Source organism: Petaurus breviceps, unplaced genomic scaffold (genome assembly GCF_028583685.1).
Source record: "Petaurus breviceps papuanus isolate PSGF00001 unplaced genomic scaffold, PetGlider_PUasm1.0 38, whole genome shotgun sequence".
Taxonomy (NCBI): Eukaryota; Metazoa; Chordata; class Mammalia; order Diprotodontia; family Petauridae; genus Petaurus; species Petaurus breviceps.
The window spans coordinates 70699770-70718985 of record NW_027186304.1 but is presented as its reverse complement, the minus strand read 5'-3'; the positions used below and the strand labels follow the sequence as shown (position 1 = coordinate 70718985).

At 40.4% G+C, this 19216-nt stretch overlaps 1 long non-coding RNA gene across 1 annotated transcript in view; it reads right to left on the bottom strand.

The window, feature by feature from the left end:
• Positions 1-1053, bottom strand: part of LOC138170582 (uncharacterized) — a 149509-nt gene extending 148456 nt beyond the window's left edge. The window contains exon 1 of the long non-coding RNA XR_011170670.1: positions 199-1053. This is a non-coding gene — a long non-coding RNA (uncharacterized lncRNA). The remainder of the gene's footprint in view (positions 1-198) is intronic.
• Positions 1054-19216: the final 18163 nt, after the last annotated feature.

Sequence of the window (19216 nt, the reverse complement as noted above, 5' to 3'; positions counted from 1 at the left end):
TCCTTCCTTCCTTCCTTCCTTCCTTCCTTCCTTCCTTCCTTCCTTCCCCTTAATCATTTCCTTTTATCTCTACTTTAAAGGTTATGGGGGAGGGGGCAGGGGATAGCCCAGAAGTAAAGAAGGTGGAATCTAAGAGAGGTCAGGCCTTTCAGTGGATTCCATTGTCTTCAACCCTCCCAACTCTACATCTATGCCTACCTGCTCCAATGTTCAAAAGGAGAAAACCCCAGCTGGAAACCCATAGGCCGCCTCCCAGCAGAAGTGAAGGGGTTAAGAGTTTAATAACAGAGGCCACAGAGCAAAGCAGAAGTTGGGCCCAGCTGCGCCCCTCCCCCAGCCTGCTGCCTCCCCTTCCATGCTGCAGTCCTTTCCTTTTCCACTGGAGAGCCCAGGCAGTACTGCTTTACTCAAGTGCCTCTTTCACCCACTGTGCTCCTGCCCCACTTGTGTGATGTAAAAAAAAATCCTTTTGTTTCCTCTTTAAGACATCAGCCTCAGGGGCCATTATAGGAGAAGAAAGGTAGCTCAGGCTCTTTTATCCAAAAGAACCCATTAAAGGGTTTTCCTGTGTCCAGTTGATCTGCTCAGTTCTGTGTGTTGTTCTAAGAGGCCAACCCCACTGGGACCCCGCCACTGCCCTGGGAAGAAACACCAGTGCTTTGGGCCTTGCCTAGGCCTCCACCCCACCCAGGTACTCGGGGGGCTTTGTCTGCAAAAAGCCACAGGGAGAAATTGGAACTGCCAATAAGCTACCAGCACAGTCATCCATTTTATTCTCTTTCTGTCCATGCTGATTTCTTCCAGCTACTCCAAGAATAAATGAGGGACTGAGAAAACTGTGACACTGCACCCACCATGATAGTGCCTGTATTCATGCGCACACAAGGCACCCCACAATTCCATCAAATCTAAAGACCAAGGAAATGGGCCCCACCCCCTCTACGAATTTACAAAAGCCTCCTAGCCCTGGAGAGTATTCTTGGACGGTGCCACTGAGTGTACTGAAGAATGAAGGCAAACAGTTGCTCCACTGGGAAAGAATGTAAGAAATTGCCGAAGGTATGTTCTGTATGTATGTGAAGACAGACATAGAAGGGAATGAATGGTGGCTAAGATTCAGATCTCCCATGATAGCGAGAACCTAGAGTTTGGTCAATTGGGGGACTAAAAGAGGGCCTTTTAAACTTGCTTAAGGAGCTATTTTGCATAATACAGTCTGGGAAACACTGATGAAAGGAACTGGAGGTTTCATGTGACTCATCAGAAAGTAATCTAACACCGATTAATTATTTATGTCTTCCTCAAGAACTTGTAGCCCAAAATGCCCACTCTGCATGTGTGCTCTGCATTACCTTGTCTCCCTGTCAAAACAATAACGAGAAGAAACGCCAACAGGCTGAAAGCCCTGCCTGCCAGAGAGAGCTTCTTTGAATTCTGGGTCTGCAGGGGCAGAGGAGGGGGGAGGGGAGGAACAGTTTGGAGCCCTGGCCAGGCTCTGGGAAAGCTTGGAAGCTCAGACTCTGCTACGGGCTTGGCGTGGGCCTCCCAGCAAATGATTCAATGGGTGAGTGGGTGGGGGCCCAGGAGGGCTCTAATTTTCTAAATGCAGGTATTGCATTTAGTGGTGGGGAAGGGAGAAGGGAAGGAGGGCATACTTTTATAGGTCCAATCACCCAAGAGGCCAGGAGAAAAAAAAAAAAAAGGGCTCTAAAGGTTCCCTGTTATATCCATATAAAAGACAGGAGGAGATGAAGTGTCCATCTCTCTAACTGGAATTCTCCGAAGAGAGGCTTTCTTTCAGATCTTCTCCTCTTTTACCATGAATATAAATATTTTCCCCACTTACCATATGTTGCACATGCACTCCACAGAATTCATTGCCACAGTCATGCTGGGCTCTAGGCAAAAGGAAGGGAATGCCCTCCTCTCACACAAGGGTAGGGAGGGGGGAGGAAGAGAGCAGTGTTGTCTAAGGGACAATGTCACTTTCCTCTTCCTCCAGATTCTTTGTCAATTGCTCGAGAAATAATTGACCTCAAGCTACTTCAGTCACAACCAATAGAAAAATGGAATAGTGATGTGTCCAGCTGTTCAAGGGAAGGAAGGCAAGCAGGCTGGAAAACAAAGGTAGCACGGAATAGAGCTGACATGGAAAATATTTAAAGCTTCATGTAGGAATTCTCCAACAATCCAGGAATTTCATTGTTAAAAACAACTGGGATTCTCTTCTTGGGCTGTAACTGCAAATTGTACGCCTTTATCTACACCTTTGAGTAATTTAAAAGGGGAATCCCAACTCCAAAATCCTTGAATGAAGCTGTTTGTTTCTTTTTCCCTAGCAAGGGCTACATTTTCAATAGTGTATTTCCCGATATCCTCCAATGAATCAGCAGCAAGATGATTCAGGAGATAAGGGAGGTGGGGGCTTTAAAACTTTGGGGATCACTGCTTGAATTATGATTGTTTGTAGGCAGTTAGAGGAGATAAGGAATGAAAATGGACCTGAGAAGGGGGTGCAAGATTTGTAAGAAGGAAGATGGAGTGGAGAAATCCAAGAGAAGATTCACAAAACTCCCTTCTTCTCTTCTCTTGGTGAGAAGATAGTAAAGAATGGCTTGTTAAAACATTGGATTTCAGACCACAAGTTGTCCCATTTACTAAGCTAATCCTGCTCTAGGATGAACTAATCAAGCAAAAATCAGTACAGGTATCTGATGCCCCCAATGTGGTAACAAGCAAGTACAATATCAAACAGGCTTCAAACACCTACCAGCTCTTAACCTACCACTTGAATGTAGAATGTTGCTCTAAGATTGGGAAAGGAAGCCATAGGGAAAATTCAGCGGCTATAGAAGCAAAACAAGGGTTTCACCTGAACATATTTTCTCTTCCAACTTTGGGCTAAACTATGAGCTAAGGGCTATCCAGTGGCCACAGAATAAGGTAGAGCCAAACTCACAGAAATTGCTTGTCTCAGATTTTCTAGACTATTGCTTTTGAAAAGAGAATGTACAGGATATCCCAAAAGTCTTAGTCCAGTTTTAGGCTTCAATACATAAAACTGCCCTAAGGCTTTTGGTTCACTCTGTACATATTTATTAAGGTCTACAGTCTGATCTTGTCATAATCCTAAAGCTCAAGAAGCTTCAGTGACTCCCTATTGCCTCTAGAATAAAATACAAATTCCTTGGTTTGGTATTCAAAGTCCTTCACAATCTACCTTTGGAGACAAGAGTTCAAATTGCTTTATTTCATAAACTACATACCATTCAAACTGGCCCTTTGCTGCCTCAGAGATCAGCATTCCATATTGGTTACACTACATACCTGGAATACATCTCTTAGAATAGTCACATCCTTCAAGGCTTATCTCAGATGCCATCTCCATTGGGGGAAGCCTTTTCTGATCCCAGTACTTCTCAAGTGCTTCTTTCCTACTTAAGCTGTATTTATTTAATCTGTATAGAAGTTGGATCCCCTGCACAGAACATAAAATCCTTGAAGGAGAATGGCATCCTCAGTGGTGAGAATAGTGCCTGTACAATTGGCACTAGTGGCATTCAATAAATGTTTGTTGAATTGAATGATTGTAGCATTTAAAGACTATTCCAAAGAGGCCTCCACCCTCCATCTTACAAATGAGGAAATAGTTTCAGAGGGGAAATGAAGATTAGACAGCCAATAATCAGCCGAGTAGTGATTTAATCTAGATCCTCTGGCCACCACCAAAGTCCAGCACTTTTTCTCTTTAAAAGAACTATCTAGGGGCAGCTAGGTGGTGCAGTAAATAGAACACCAGTCCTGGAGTCAGCAGAACCTGAGTTCAAATCAGGCCTCAGACACTTGACACACTTACTAGCTGTGTAACCTTGGGCAAGTCATTTAACCCCAATTGCCTTGCCTTTCCCTCTCCCCCCCCAAAAAATCTATCCTTTGTAATATGAGTTCCTCAGAAAATATGTTCAAGCCTAAAGCTTGAATTTTATGGGAATTGCATCACAAGGATATAATTAATCACTGTAGAAGGTTTTCAGTGCAGAGATGCACCTAGCTGGTGAAGCAGATAGAACTCTGGCCCCAGAGTAAGGAAAACATAAATTCAAATATGACCTCAGACACTCACTGTGTGATACTGGCTGTTTAGTTATTTCTGTTTCTTTGTGACCCCATTTGGAGTTTTCTTGGCAAAGATGCTGGAATGGTTTGCCATTTCCTTCTCTAACTCATTCTACAAATGAGAAATTGAGACAAATTAAGTTAAGTGACTTGCCCGGGGTCACACAGCTAGTATGTGTCTGAGGCTGGATTTGAACTCAGGAAGATTCATCTTCCTGACTCCAGGTCTGGCACTCTGTCCACTTTACCTCCTAGCTGGACAAGTCGTTTAACCTCTGTTTACCTCAGTTTCCTCAACTGAAAAACAGAGATCATAATAGCACCAGTCTTACAAGACTGCAATGAGATGGAGTGAGATATTTGTGAAGCACTTAACACAATACCTCAGGGTACATAGTACCTTTTTCCTTCCTAGGACAGCTTTGGGACTTCCCCCATTACATACCCTGCTACCCAGGTAAGAACAGCAATCCCAACACACTGGTGGCTCCTTCATCAGCCCACAAAAGTTTCTCCTTGGAACCATAAGGAATGTAAGAGAGGGAGAAAGTACTATGGGATGCATATTAAAAATAACCTTTTAAGTTCAGCTGAAGATATTAAGAAATAAACATTTCTCTGGTCTAAAGTCCTTTCCAGACTTTTCCTTTAGAAAAACCTATGTAAAATGCTAAAAACAAAAATTAAGGCCTCAGAGAACTGAATTTAAAGTACTGAACAAATTTAAAACAAAAATGCCTCTTTTCTAATTAAGATTATTGCTTTCCACCTTCCCTAAAAGGAAGAGTTAAGATTTACCTAAGGCAATACCTTCTTTGCCCTTACCAAAGGGACTAGTGTATAGATCACCTGGAAGTATCTTTGATTACCAAGAAACATTTGGGGTAGTTTAGAAAACATGGAGTAGTTTTAGAAGATTAAAGGGCTTGTTAAAGTTAAACCAAAGTTGTAGTTAACGATTCCTTTTAGGGGTCCTGAAGCTGCCATTCCCAGCTTCTTTTTCTTTGCTCAGGACATTCCCTATAGGTAAAATGTTTTCCATTCAATTTAATTCAGCAAACATGTAACCTAAAAATGTAACCATTCTTGCTTTTATAGGAATATCTAGCTACAAGAAATATACAACAAACATGCAAGTACATACCTATTAAGTAAGTAAATACAATGTTATATGAAAAAGGAGAGAGCTCAAATAACTGGGGATGTGGGGGAGTGAAGGTGATTAAGAAAGGGCTCATCTCATCGCTGTTATGCTGAAATCTTAGCCAGTCTTGGAAGGCTGGACTCAAATGCCACTTCCTCCATGAAGCCTGTCCTGATACCTCATGGTAGGAATGTTCCAACCTTTCTTCCCACAGACTTGTAATGGAAATGGGAATTTGAAGACCTTCCCTGCTTTGAAGATAAATTCTGCCCCTAATAGGCTGAATGTAGTCACATGGAACCTATGGTAGGAGGAGTTTGCTGAAGGGTGGAGCAGAGCCGCTAGGAAGCTGGGAGTCAGAAGGGGGGGGAGGGGAAGGGGGGGTTGAGAGGATGCTTAGACAAGGAGATAAACAGGTTTGTGAGTAAATATTCATCTAGTATTGGTTTGTGGGAAGGCTAAAGGATGCTGTAGCTCTCTGTGTTGTTATGACTTATTCATTGTTTTGCTGCTATGATGGAATCAGTTTACTGGTATGGGGATTTGGTTTTCTGGTGTTTAAATAAATGTTTTGGTTCCCTCTTCTATATGGAAAGTCTACTATATTTTTGTGATTGAGTACTATACAGGAATATTTATAGGCATGGTCAATGCACTGGCACTATAGGACCCCACTATGGTTTACATTTCTGAGAGCCCTTTACCTTTTGGGCCCCTTTGGCCTTTATCATTGTGATTTATACTTGCACACTAGTTATTTCCCCCTATAAGGTTGTAAACTCCATGAGGGCAGCTGCTGTGTTTTCCTTAATCATCATGCCTGTTTCTAGGACAGTACTCTGTATACAATAGGTGTTTTTAAAAATATTTTTTGAAATTATTTTAGTTGGAGGAAATATGGTGCTTGAAAAGAGCAATGGCCTTGGAATTAGAGAACCTCTATTCAAATGCTGCTTCTCATGTTTACTCCTTAAGGGATCTGGACTCAGTCACTTAGGCTTTTTTTTTTTTAGATCTAAAATGACAGGAACTAACTGGACTCTGAGGTTCTTTCCTATGACCCTAAATTGGAGTAATAGAAAAAAAAAAGTCCTGGGATGAGTCAGAAACCAAATTTTGAGAAGTCTCTTCCATCAACTAGCTGTGTGACCTTGGAGTCAATTTCTTAATTATTCTCTACCTCAATTTTCTCAACTGTTTAAAAAAAACAATCCTGTTGTACTAAATGATTTCTGAGGTTCCCTTTTAGTTCTAATTTCTGATGCTATAAATTAGGGGTATCTTCAAGTAATCTAGAAAAAGTAGGCCAGTAAAGTCACGGAAAATTCTGGGTAGAATTAATAAGAATAAGAATAATAGTAACTAACACTTATTTATATAGCACTTACTATTTTCCAGACACTGTGCTAAGTGCTTTACAGTTATTATTTCAAATCCAGCCTCAGACACTTAACACAAAACTAGCTGTGTGACCTTGGGCAAGTCACTTAAACCCAATTGCCCTACCATCCACCCTCCAAAAAGCAAAACAAAAAACAACAACAAAACCCCACAATTATTATTTCATTTGATTCTCATAACAAACCTGGGAGATATGTGCTATTATTTTCCCAATTTTGCAGATGAACAAACTAAGGCAGGCAGAGATTAAGTGACTTGTGTTGGATCACAAAGCTAGTAAGTATCCAAAGTTGGATTTGAACTCAGATCTTCCTACCTCCTGGCCCTGTCTCTAGACCCTATCCACTGTACTATCTAGCTACAGCTAAATCATAACTTCAAAGCAAATTTAAAAAAGGAAAAATACTTTCCATCACTATAGAAGTGTCCAAGTAAGTATAATATATAGAAATACATAGGAAGAGTAATTAGAGTTGGGAGGAGACAGACACATGTGTGACCTTAATATTTGAAACCCAGGCAACTAGGGTACTGAGGAGAGGAGGGATATTTTGGGAAAAGTTGATGAGCACATTTTTTTTGCCTTTTTTTTTGGAAGGGGGGGAGGTAAAGGCAGTTGAGGTCAAGTGACTTGCCCAAGGTCACATAGCTAGTTTTTGTATTAAGTGTCTGAGTTTGAATTTGAACTCAGGTCCTCCTGACTCCAGGGCCAGCGTTCTGTTCACTGTGCTACCTAGCCGCCATAATGAGCACATTTTTAAAGAAGTAAAATTTGAAGTGATAATGGGACAACCAAGTGAATTTCCAGTAGGCATACTAGCAATATTGATATTTAGGAAAGAAGAGAGGGCTGAAGATTTGGAAGTGATCTATTTGAAGTTGGTAGCTGAAGCCATGGGGATAGATAATTCCAAGAGTGAAAATATAGAGAGAATTTGAAGGCTGGTATTTAATCTTGGGAAATGCTTATTGTTAGGAAAGAAAAAAGGCAAAGGAGAGGTCATAGGGTGTTGTGATCTTGCCATCACCAAGAAATGTTCCACATTCATATTTGAATGTGAAATTATCTGAAAGTCTTTTATATGTTTATAATCTGTTGCAATTCCATCTTCTCCTCAACCTCATAACTGCAGACCCTATTCTTTGTCCTCAACAATCTCCAATTACTCTGGGCCTCAGTTCTTTCCCAGGTCCAGCAATGGATTACACTATTCCCTTCCCCCATTTTGGCCCATTGGTAATTCTAGGCAACTTGAAACTGACCTTGTCTCTCAAGTCCCTTGCCTCTTTATCCTATTGAAAGTATTGTTCTTCCAAAACTCAGTCTGGGATCATTCTCATCATCCGCTGCCTTTAATTCCTCAAGTGCTACTGAACAAAACTAGAGAAAATCATGAAACTCTCCTGATGGGGTACACTATAAATTTATACTATATGATCTCAACTGGGTGCTCACTGCAGGAAGGCAAACTTTTTACACCTCTTTAATTGATTCATTATCCTATTTACCAAAGCCACTTTTACAAACTTTTTCACACTTCCCATAGTTCTCTCTCTCTCTCATCCTGTCAGATGAAAAGCTTGCTAATATTTCACTGAAAAAAAAATTGAGGTCATTCACAGAAAGCTCCCTTTTCTCACCAATTTTTCATGTCACATCACTCAGATGCTTTCTGCTGCTATCTCCTCATTCACCCATCTCACATAATGAAGTAACCCTTCTCCATGCCAAGACAAACCCCTCTACATGCAAAAATGATCAAATTTCACTGCCTTTTCTCCAGAAGACTGAACCCTCTGTCATCCCGACTCTCTCACTAACCTTCAATCTCTCTGCATCTACTAGCTGCTTCCCTATTGCCCACAAACTGGCCTGTGTCTCCCCCCATCCTTAAAAGACTCTCACTTGATACATCCATCCCTGCTAGCTATTGACCAATCTCTCCTTTTTTATGGCTATACCCTTTGGGAAGACTACAATAATAGGTGGCCCACTTCCTTTGCTCTCATTCTTTTCTTAACTCTTTGAAGTCTAGCATCTGACCTCATCATTCAAGTGAAACTGTTGTCTCCAAAGTTACTAATGATTTCTAAATTGCTAAATCTAATAGCATTTTCCCAATCCGTATCTTTTTTGACCTCTCTGTAGTCTTTGACACTGCCCATCACCCTCTTCTCCTTTACACTCTCTTCTCTCTAGGTTTCCATAACCCTTGTCTCTCCTGGTTCTTCAGCAACCTGTCAAACCCCTTTTTTCTTAGTTTCCTCTGCTGGACTTTCATCCAGTTATGCCTGTTAATCATAGCTATCTTCCAAGACTCTGCTCTGGGCTTTTGTTTCTTCTGCAGTATAGGAGCTCATTAGCTTCCACAGATTCAATGATCAATTCTCCAGTCTATTTGTCCAACCTTATCTTCTCTTCTGATCTCTGGTCTCACATTTTCAATTGCCTATTGGGCATCTCAGTCAGAGTGCCTTTCCCAAAGACATCTTAAACTCAGTATGTCCAAAACTTAATTCAAGATCTTTTCCCCAAACCCTTCCCTCTTTCTAACTTCTCTATTACTGTCACAGGACTCTAGATATCATCCTCAACTCCCTACTCTTTCTCACTCCTCATAATCCCCAATTATCAAGTCCTATCACATCTACAGTATCTTGGATATTATTCCCCTTTCTCTCTTCTGACATTACAACCGTCCTCACGCCTGGACTATTATGAAAGCATTCTGGTTGGTCTCCTTTTCCCGAATCTCTCCCCTGCTTCAGTTCATACTTGATTCAGCTGTGAGATTGGTCTTCCTGAACCCCAGCTCTGACTATGTCACCTTCTATTCAATAAACTCCAGAGGTTTCCTTTACCTCCAGGATGAAATATGGAATCTTCTGTTTGACTTTTAAAGCCCTTTAGCTAAAATCCCAACTTGTGCAAGAAGCCTTTTCCAGTCTTTCCTAATGCTAATACGTTCCTTCTGAAAGTATCCTTATTTTATCCTAAACATATCTTATACATATCCTGTACATAGTTGTTTGCATTTTGTCTCCCTATAACACCAATGTGATATTCACAGCACCCATGGCAGCTATGAATATGCTTATGTAGTTGTGAATCACTTATGTAGTTGAGATGTAACAGACTCTCCACATGGAAGACAGAATCAAAACATTTATTCAAACACCAGAAAGCCAAATCCCAACACCAGAAAGCCAAATCCATCAGAGCAACCAAGAAACTGGTACATATAACCAATGCAGTGAGTACTGACATTCCCAAACCTTACCTCCATCAAGCCTTCAAAACAAAACAGGCCCCCTTAAGCAAAATGTCACTCTCTCACTCATGCTAGTTGCTCTGCCTCCACACTGCTTACTCCCAGCTCTATTATGGCTCTCTCCTACTCCTTCCTGCTTCACCCTTCCTGTTCTACCCTTTTAGCAAGCTCCTCCCGCTGTGGGCTCCATGTGATTACATTTGGCACATTAAGAGGCAAGGAAAATCTTCAAATTACCGTTACACTCCCCTATTAGATTGTGCACTCCTTGAGTTCAGGATACTGAATAGGCAATTAATAAATGCTTGTTGCCTGACCTAGTGATTAACTCATAAGTAAACAATGGTTAAGCTCATCATGCTCTGCATTTATATAGTACAAGTTCAACCTTGAGAGGGTCCACAAAATGTCATATATCAAATATCTCCATCTTGTTTTTCATCCACCCTGTATTAACTCTAGGATATCTATGACTATAGCTGAAATTTAAAGATAGATATAAATGAATTCCCAGATATGAGTAAAAGGATTCTCAGATTCTCCAGAAGCACTCAAGGTAAAAGTGCATATCAGTTATAGGACTGCCAAATCCACAAAAATTTATTAAGTATCTACTATGTGTTGGGCATAGTATTAAATGCTAGGGATACAAAGCAAGTCAAAGATAGTCCCTGCTGTCAAGGAGCTCACGGTCTAATGGGGGGGGAGGGGAGCACCAACATAATATTCACAGTGCCAAGAGTCACTGTAAATATGCCAGCATCGTGCTCAATCACAAAAATATAGCAGACTCTATATAGAAGACAGAAGCAAAACATTTATTCAGATACCAGAAAACCAAACCCCAAAACCAGTAAGTCAATTCCATCATAGTAGCAGAGAAGTTAATAAGCCATAACAGCACAGAGAGCCACACCATCCTTTAGTCTTCCCACAAACCAACATTTACTCACAAGCCTGTCTCCCTTGGGTGCATCCTCTCCTCCCTCCAGTCTCTAACTCTCTAACTCCCACCTTCCTGTGGGCTCTACTCCACCCTTCAGCAAACTCCTCTTGCCACAGGCTCCATGTGATTACATTCAGTCTATTGGGGGCAGGGTATATCTTCAAAGCATGCAAGGTCTTCAAATTCCTTTAGGCTTATTAAGGCACAGGGAAGATCTTCAAATTCCCATTACCGTTACAGGAAGACAACATGCAAATAACTTACAAACAAGATATATAGAGGATAACTTGGAGATAATCCAGCATTAATGGAGATTGAGAAAGGCTTCTTGGAAAGTTGGATTTTAGATAAGACTTGAAGCAAAGCATTCTATGCAAAAGAAAAAGCCAATGACAATTCAGGGATCTGGGAGAGGGAGAGTCTTGTTAAAGGAACAGCAAGGAGGCCAGTGTCACTGGTTCACAGGGTATGTGGAGGGAAGTGCGGAATGAAAAAAAATGAAAAAGTAGAAAAAGGATCCAGGTAATGAATGGTTTGAGAAAGCCAACAGAGCATTTTATATATAATCCTGGAGTTAATAGGGAGCTAGTAAGAGTTTATTGAATGGGCAAATGACACCTCTACTTAAAGAAATTACTTTAGAAGCTCACTTTGATAGCTGAATGGAAGATAGATGGGAGTGGTGGGGGACTTGAGGCAGGGAGACTGACCAAAAGGCTAAGGTAAAAAGCATTTCATCCCACAAAAATACAGAAAGGATCACAATAGACAAGCAATTTATACAGTTCAGTTACAATGATTCCCACCTTCCACCAGGGTCTTATATATCCTCTAAGACTCATAGCACCATTCCATATCTTGGGTTCTTCTAAAAAGAGAAACAATTCCGAGATTACTGGACAGCTACCCTATCTCCCATCACCTACCACCCCAACATTTTGTTCAGTATGACATAGATAGATATATAGATAGATGGATGGATGGATGGATGGATGGATGGATGGATGGATGGATGGATGGATGGATGGATGGATGGATGGGTAGATAGATAGATAGATAGATAGATAGATAGATAGATAGATAGATAGATAGATAGATAGATAGATAGATGATAGATAGATGATACGTGAGATACACATACATAGAAAGATGGATAGCTATTTTAAAATAATTGATTTCCTTTATAACCTTATATAGTTTATTGTATGCATTTAAAACAAGTGTCCCTTTTGTTTTTAGAGTTCTCAGTGTAAGGAACTCCAAGAGAAAACAGGAAGAAGGACTTGCTGAGGCCCCAGGCATCCACTAAAACCAATTGCCATGAACTGGTTTGACTAAGGAGAAGCTGTGATACAGTAACAAGACAACAGAATGTGAGAGCTGGAAACACGGGTATACTGGCAAACTTTTGACTGCACAGAACTCACTTTTAAGTTGAATCTCTTGGTAGTTTTCCAAGGTATAATATAAATGCTCAAACTGAGCATTTTAACACAAGGCTCTTGCCAGCCTCTAAACACTGTCTCCAGAACACCTCTGTTTGGAAGGGATTTCAGTAGCCTCCTAGTCTAACCCATACTGAGAAGGAATCCCAAATAGAACATAAATGACAATTGGTCATCCAGACTCTGCTGCAAGACCTCTAATGTGAAAGCATCCTGAGTCAGCACACTTTATTTGGGAGCAATTCCAGTCATTAAACAGGAAGGTTTTCCTGCTACCAAATCTAAATTGACTTCTTTGAGTCTTGTACCCATTGCTCCTAGTCCTGCTCTCTGAGGATAAACAAGTCTAAACCCTCTTCCAATGATCCTTCACATGTTGAAAATAACTCATGTTTTCTTTAGTCTTTTTCAGGCTAACCAGTCCCAATTCCTTCACATTACAGGGACTCAGGGCCCTTGGCTATCCTGCTCATCATCTTTTATTTTCTTTTTAAATTAAGCTTTTTAATTAAAATATTGTGCCCAGCATTTAGCAAAATACTCCAGACATGGCCTAACCAGGGTGGAATAGATAGAGACTATCGTCTCCTTAGAAGCTCTCTCTCTCTTAATGCAGCTCAAGATTCCACTAACTCCAGTAAATAGAGCACCAGTCCTGGAGTCAGGAGGATCTGAGTTCAAATTCAGCCTCAGATACTTAACACTTACTAGCCACGTGACCTTGGGCAAGTCACTTAGCCTCAATTGTACTACCTTCCCCCCTCCAAAAAGCAAAAAAAAAAAAAGATTCAACTAACTTTTTTGACTGTCACATCACAATGCTGATTCATATTGAGCTCATGGTCCACAAAAACCCCCCAGATTTTTTTTTATGCACTGCTGTTGAACCATAAATCCCCTATTTTAATAATGAGCTTGAATTTTTGAACCCAAATGTGAGACTACATTTATCCCTATTTAATTCCATCTTATTTGATTCAATCTAAATGCTCTAGGCCTGTTAAAATCTTTTGGATCCTGACTCTATCATTCAGTGTGTTAGTTAACCCTCCTGGCTTTGCATCATCTGCAATTTTATGAAGCTTGTCATCTGTGCCTTTACTCAATTCACTGGTTAAAAATGTTACACAGCACAAAGTCAACTAAGCTCATATCCTTGTAGTACTGGAGATCTCAGGCTGCCAAGCTGACATTAAACTATTTTTTTTCTTTTTCAAGGGGGAAATTCAAAACGATTGGAGTTTAGTGACTTGCCCAAGGTCACCCAGCTAGTAAGTGTGTCAAGTGTCTGAGGTTGGATTTGAACTCAGGTCCTCCTGACTCCAGGGCTGGTACTCTATTCACTGTAATACCTAACTTCCCTGACATTAAACTATCAACACCCACTCTTTGAGTACAGCCATCAATTTAATTCCAAAGATTTCTAAGTATTTTATTGTCAGGTCCATATCTCTGTATCATTTTCACATGAATAGTATGAGACACTTTATCAAAAGTTTTACTAAAATCTTTGTAAGCTGGATCTTCAGCTTTTCTTATCTACCAGTTTAGTAATTCTCAAAAAAAAAGTAAGTTCAGTCTGACATTGTGTATTCTTTTTTAAAAAAAAAGTATATTTTTCCCAGAATTACATGTAAAAACAATTTTTAGCATTTGTTGGGTTTTTTTAAGTTTTCAGTTCCTAATTCTATCCTTCCCTTCCTCCCCTACCTCCTTTCTGAGATGGTAAGAAATCTGATATAGGTTATATATGTGCAATAACGGCATGGTGTAGTCTTAAGGAATAAGCTAGGTAGCTCAGTGCAAAGAGGGTTGGGTCTGAAGTCAGGAAGATCTGAATTCAAATCCAGCCTCAAATACTTACTACATGTGTGACCCTGGGCAAGTCATTTAGCCCTGTTTACCTCAATTTTCTCATATGTAAAGTGAGCTGGAGAAGAAGTCTCTGCATTGGACAATTAAGAGATAAGTGGTGACTTTGGAGCGAGCAGTTTCAGTAGAAAAGACAATGGGCTTTCCCATTACCTCAATTTCCTCATAAATAAAGTGAGCTGGAGAAGGAAATGCAAACCACTCCAGGATCTTTGCCAAGAAAACTTCAAATGGATCACAAAGATCAGACACAACTGAAAATGACTCAACACAATTTTTTTTCAACACAATTCTTAAGGTAGTCATAACAGTTTCTAGTAATCACTCTCTCCCTTTCTAAATGTTCATCAACCATCTCTTTAATGGTCGTTTTAGAATTTTTTTAAGAATAGAAATTGACTTATCATTTACACACTCTTATCTTTTTTGAACATCAGATCAACTTTTGCCCTTCTTCACTCTTATGGTATGGCTCTCATTTTTCATGAACTTTCAAATATTAGTGACTGAGGGTCACATCTACTAGTTTTTTCAGTAGCCAAAAATGTAGTTCATCCAGGCCAGGTGACTTCAATTTATCCAGGGCAACTAGATACTGTTACTAGGGTATCAACTCTCTCAGATATTTCTGTTCTCTCATTTCCAATGCAAAAGACATTCTTTTTTTTTTCCTTTTTGAAGGGGGGAAGGTAGGGCAATAGGGGTTAAGTGACTTGCCCAAGGTCACATGGCTAGTTTTGGTTTTAAGGGTATGAGGCTATATTTGAATTCAGGTCCTCCTGACTCTAGGACTGATGCTCTATTCCCTGTGCCACCTAGCCACCCCTGAAAAGTCATTCTTATTGACAGAGAAAACAGGAGGGAAAAACTCCCTTCTCTCTATTATCATTTGTCATTGTCCCTTCCACCCCAAGCAACAGGCTTAACTTTTCCTTGATCTTCCTTTTTTTCTCCCATTATACTTTGAAAAACAGTGACTACAAACTGTTGTCCTTTACTTCCCTCACCAACTTCAGCCTAACTCTACTTCCTATGAGCCGCTTGCTTTAGAATCAGAAGACCTGGGGCAGCTAGGTGATGCCACGAGTAGAGCACCATCCCTGGAATCAGGAGGACCTCATTTCAAATGTGGCCTCAGACACTTGACACTCTTACTAGCCTTGTGACTTTGGGCAAGTCACTTAACCCCAACTGCCCAAAAAATAAATAAAATAAAAATAAATAAAATAAAATAACCCCCCACCAAAAGAAGAAGAATCAGAAGACCTGCATCTCCAAGTTCAAGTTTGTCACTGATTAGCTGGGTGACTTTAGTGGCATCTTCACTTCTCTCAGTTTTCTTCTTTGTAAAATGAGAGTTTAATTAAATAATGGGTTCCCAAAGTAGGTGATACCACCCCTGGGAGGCACTAGGCAGATCCAGGGTGGGGCAGTAGAAGACTTGGGTGTACTTGGGTGGCATTGAATAAAAATAAGGGGTGGTGGGAGCATAAAGAAAGAAGAGAAGATTAGAAAATTTTGAAAAACCATTCATACATAATAAATGATGCAAATTTAAAAACAAAAACAACTTTTGAAGTATTAAAGAAAGTAGATTTCCAGGGGGGCACTGATTAATTTTTTTTAAAGGAGACAGTAAGCCAGATAAGTTTGGGAACCTTTGAACTAAATGATCTCTTTAGATGAATTCCAGCAATGAACTATGAACTCAAATCAGATCAACTTTTGCCCATCTTCCCTCTTGTGGTATGGGTCTCATTTTTCATGAACTCTCAAATATTACTAACTGAGAAATTACATCTTCTACTTTTTTCAGTAGCCAAAAATGTAGTTCATCTGGGTCAGGTAACTTCGATTCATCCAGCGCAGCTAGATACAAAAAAAAAAATACCTATAAAGCACCTACTATGTGTGAAAGAGTATGAATGTTTCAGAGCTCTTTTGAGGTTTGGGGGTTAGTTGTCCCTGCATATGTAAAGACCAGAAATACAGTTATATTGGTAGAATATAAGCCATGTCAATAAGCATTTAATAAGTTCCTACTATTTGTCAGGTACTATGCTAAGTGCCAAGGACATGAGAGAATGTGAAAGTCCTTGCCCCTTAAAAGCTCATAATCTGTAAGAGAAACAACTATATACAATCTTGTACAATCCTACATGTATATACAGGATAATTTAGAGGTAATCTCAGAGGGAAGGCATTAGTGTTAATGGAGATCAGGAAAGCTTATTGGATGGAAGAGATGGAAGCCAGGTGGCAACGAAGTAGAGATGAAGGAGAGAATGGGGACCAACCAGTGAAAATCTGGAGTCAGGAGATAGTGTCCTGTGTGAAGAACTGCAAGCAGGCCAGTGTCATTGGATGATAAAGTCCATTGAGTGTGAGAAGGTATGGGAAGACTGGAAAGGTAGAAAGGGGCTAGGCAATAAAAGACTTTAAAAGCCCCAAAAGAGGATTTTGTATTTGATCCTGAAGGTCATATGGAAGCTCTGGGATTTATTGAGTAGGGAGGTGACATGGTCAGATCTGCACTTTAGGAATATCACTTTGATAGCTGAGCAGAAGATGTACCAGAGTGGTGAGAGACTAGAGAATGAGAGACCAACCAGAAAGTTATTACAATAATCCAAGTATGAGATGATGTGCCAGGGTGATGGCAGATCAGCAGAGAGAAGAAAGCATATACGAGATGTTGTTAAGATAGGACTGGACAAATGGTTGGCTATTGAGGGGTTATAGCACCTAGGTTGCTACCCTGTGTGACTAGGATGATGGTGGTGTTCTCAACAGTAATAAGGAAGTTTTGAAGAAGGGAGAGTTTGTGGGGGAAAGATAATTAGTTTAGTTGAGTATGACATCTATGGGACATGCCTTAAAGATGGTTTGAGATGCCATTGGAGAAGGTCAAGAGAGAGGTTGGGGCTGGATTAATAGATCTAAGAACCATAAGCATAAAAATGATCATTGGAACCACAGGAGTTGGTGAGATCACCAATTGAAATACTACAGAGAGTGAAAAGAAGAGAGCTTAAGACAGAGCCTTGGGGGACAACCATGGATAGTTAGCTTGATCTGGTTAAAGATCTAGCAAAGGATAGTAAGAAGGTGTGGTCAGAAGGATAGGAAGAGAACAGCAAGAGTGCAGTGTCATAAAAACCTAGAGAGGATGGGGTGGCCAGGTGGCGCAGTGAGTAAGAGCACTGGCCCCAGTGTTGGGATGACCTGGGATCGAATCTGGGCTCTGATACTTAGCACCACACCCAGAAATAATTGGCCATGTAACCTTGAGCAAGTTACTTAACCCCAATTGCTTTAAAACAAAAAACCTAGAGAGGAGAAATTTTCAAGGGGAAGAGAGTGACAAGCAATGTCAAAGGATGCAAAGTAAAGAAGGATGAGGATTGAGAAGAGGTCATTGGATTTGACAATTAAGAGATCATTGGTGACTTTGGAGGGAGCAGTTTCAGTAGGAGACAATGGGCTTACCCCCTGAGTTCAGCTTGTCCTGTGCTATTTTTCCTTCAACCTATTAAACAATATAGGAAGGAAAAAAAATAACTTAAGGTTTGAAAAATTGGGAACTCAGAATTACCTGGCTTATAGGTTAGCCTTCAGAGATGAATATTTTAGACATATATGGAATAAGTTAGGGTGGGGTCTCCAACATAAAGTAGCTATTGCCCCTTGAGCAGAGAGAGCCAAGGATTTTAGCTGGATCAGAAGCAGGAGATTATGGAGATCATGAATCCAGTGGTACAACATCTGGTGGAATAGAGTCCAGGAGAACAGCATCCAGCAGCCTGAATGATGGGTCTGTCTGAACAGTATGAAGTACAGGCTATGAGATAGGCTTGGACATTAGTTGGTTGGAATCTCTGGAAAACATCAGCAGACACAAAATATTGGATGTGTGAGTTGCTCCTTCACATCTGCTTCCTCTTCAGGGATGTGCTGCAGCCAGCTTGGCTCCTAAGATCTGATTATTAAATTTTTTAATGTGAGCATTTGCACCTCAGAAATTGGCAAATGCTACAAATCAGACCTTGATTGGTGTTTTGTTGATTGCCTAGACTTTAAAAAAAATGGGGGAAATGTTAATGATGCAAATTAAGCTTAAAAGTGTATCACGTATACATCTTTATTTTCTGGAAAGCTGATTATTAAACATTTCCCAACACAGTTCTAGGTATACTTCCACATGCATGAGCCCTGACCATGTCTGTTCCCACCACGTATGCCTTTCCACATGTGTTTCCTACATGTATCCACTCTTTACTCATGCTGTACATAGTTATGGGACAGTGAGCTCCACATGGAGGAGGGAAATGTTTTGTTGCTATTTTTCTTACTACACCATTTTGTTAAATGCCTTTTCTATGTGTCTTCTGTCTGACTCTTAAAGGTAAACACATTGACAGGGGCTGATGAGCTATGGTTTTAGTAGATTTAGACTTAATAGAATTCTTTGAACCTAGAAGAACTGGGGACACACCCTGAGAGCTAAGGATGCCCTGGGCATTATATGTGTAAAATGCTGGGATACTGGAGGTAGTAACTTAGGAAGAGAGAAATATAACAATGACAAATAAGATATAGGCCTGACCTCAGGGAGAGCAATCACATATACCTAGTGCTTTTTAGGGGGGAAGGGATGTCTCATCTTCCCAACTAAGCTCTAAGCTCCTTGAGATCGTCTTGTTTATATCTTGTTTATCTTTACCTTCCCTATAGTACTTAACTCATACCGTGTTTCCCCGATAATAAGACACTGTCTTATTATTTTTTTTTTGACAGAAAAACACCAGAAGGCTTATTTTCAGGGGAGGGCTTATTTTAATGAACATTGACAGCAATTTTAATAAACAGGTAAATGTGAACAAAAAAATGTACCTTTATTCAATAAGCAAATCACTGGGGAAGAACAGGATGATGCGCTCACTGCTGCAGCTCTGATTGGATGCAGCTCGGAGCACGGCGTGCGTTTCAGGGGGGGGGGCGGTGCATACAGAGGGTACCG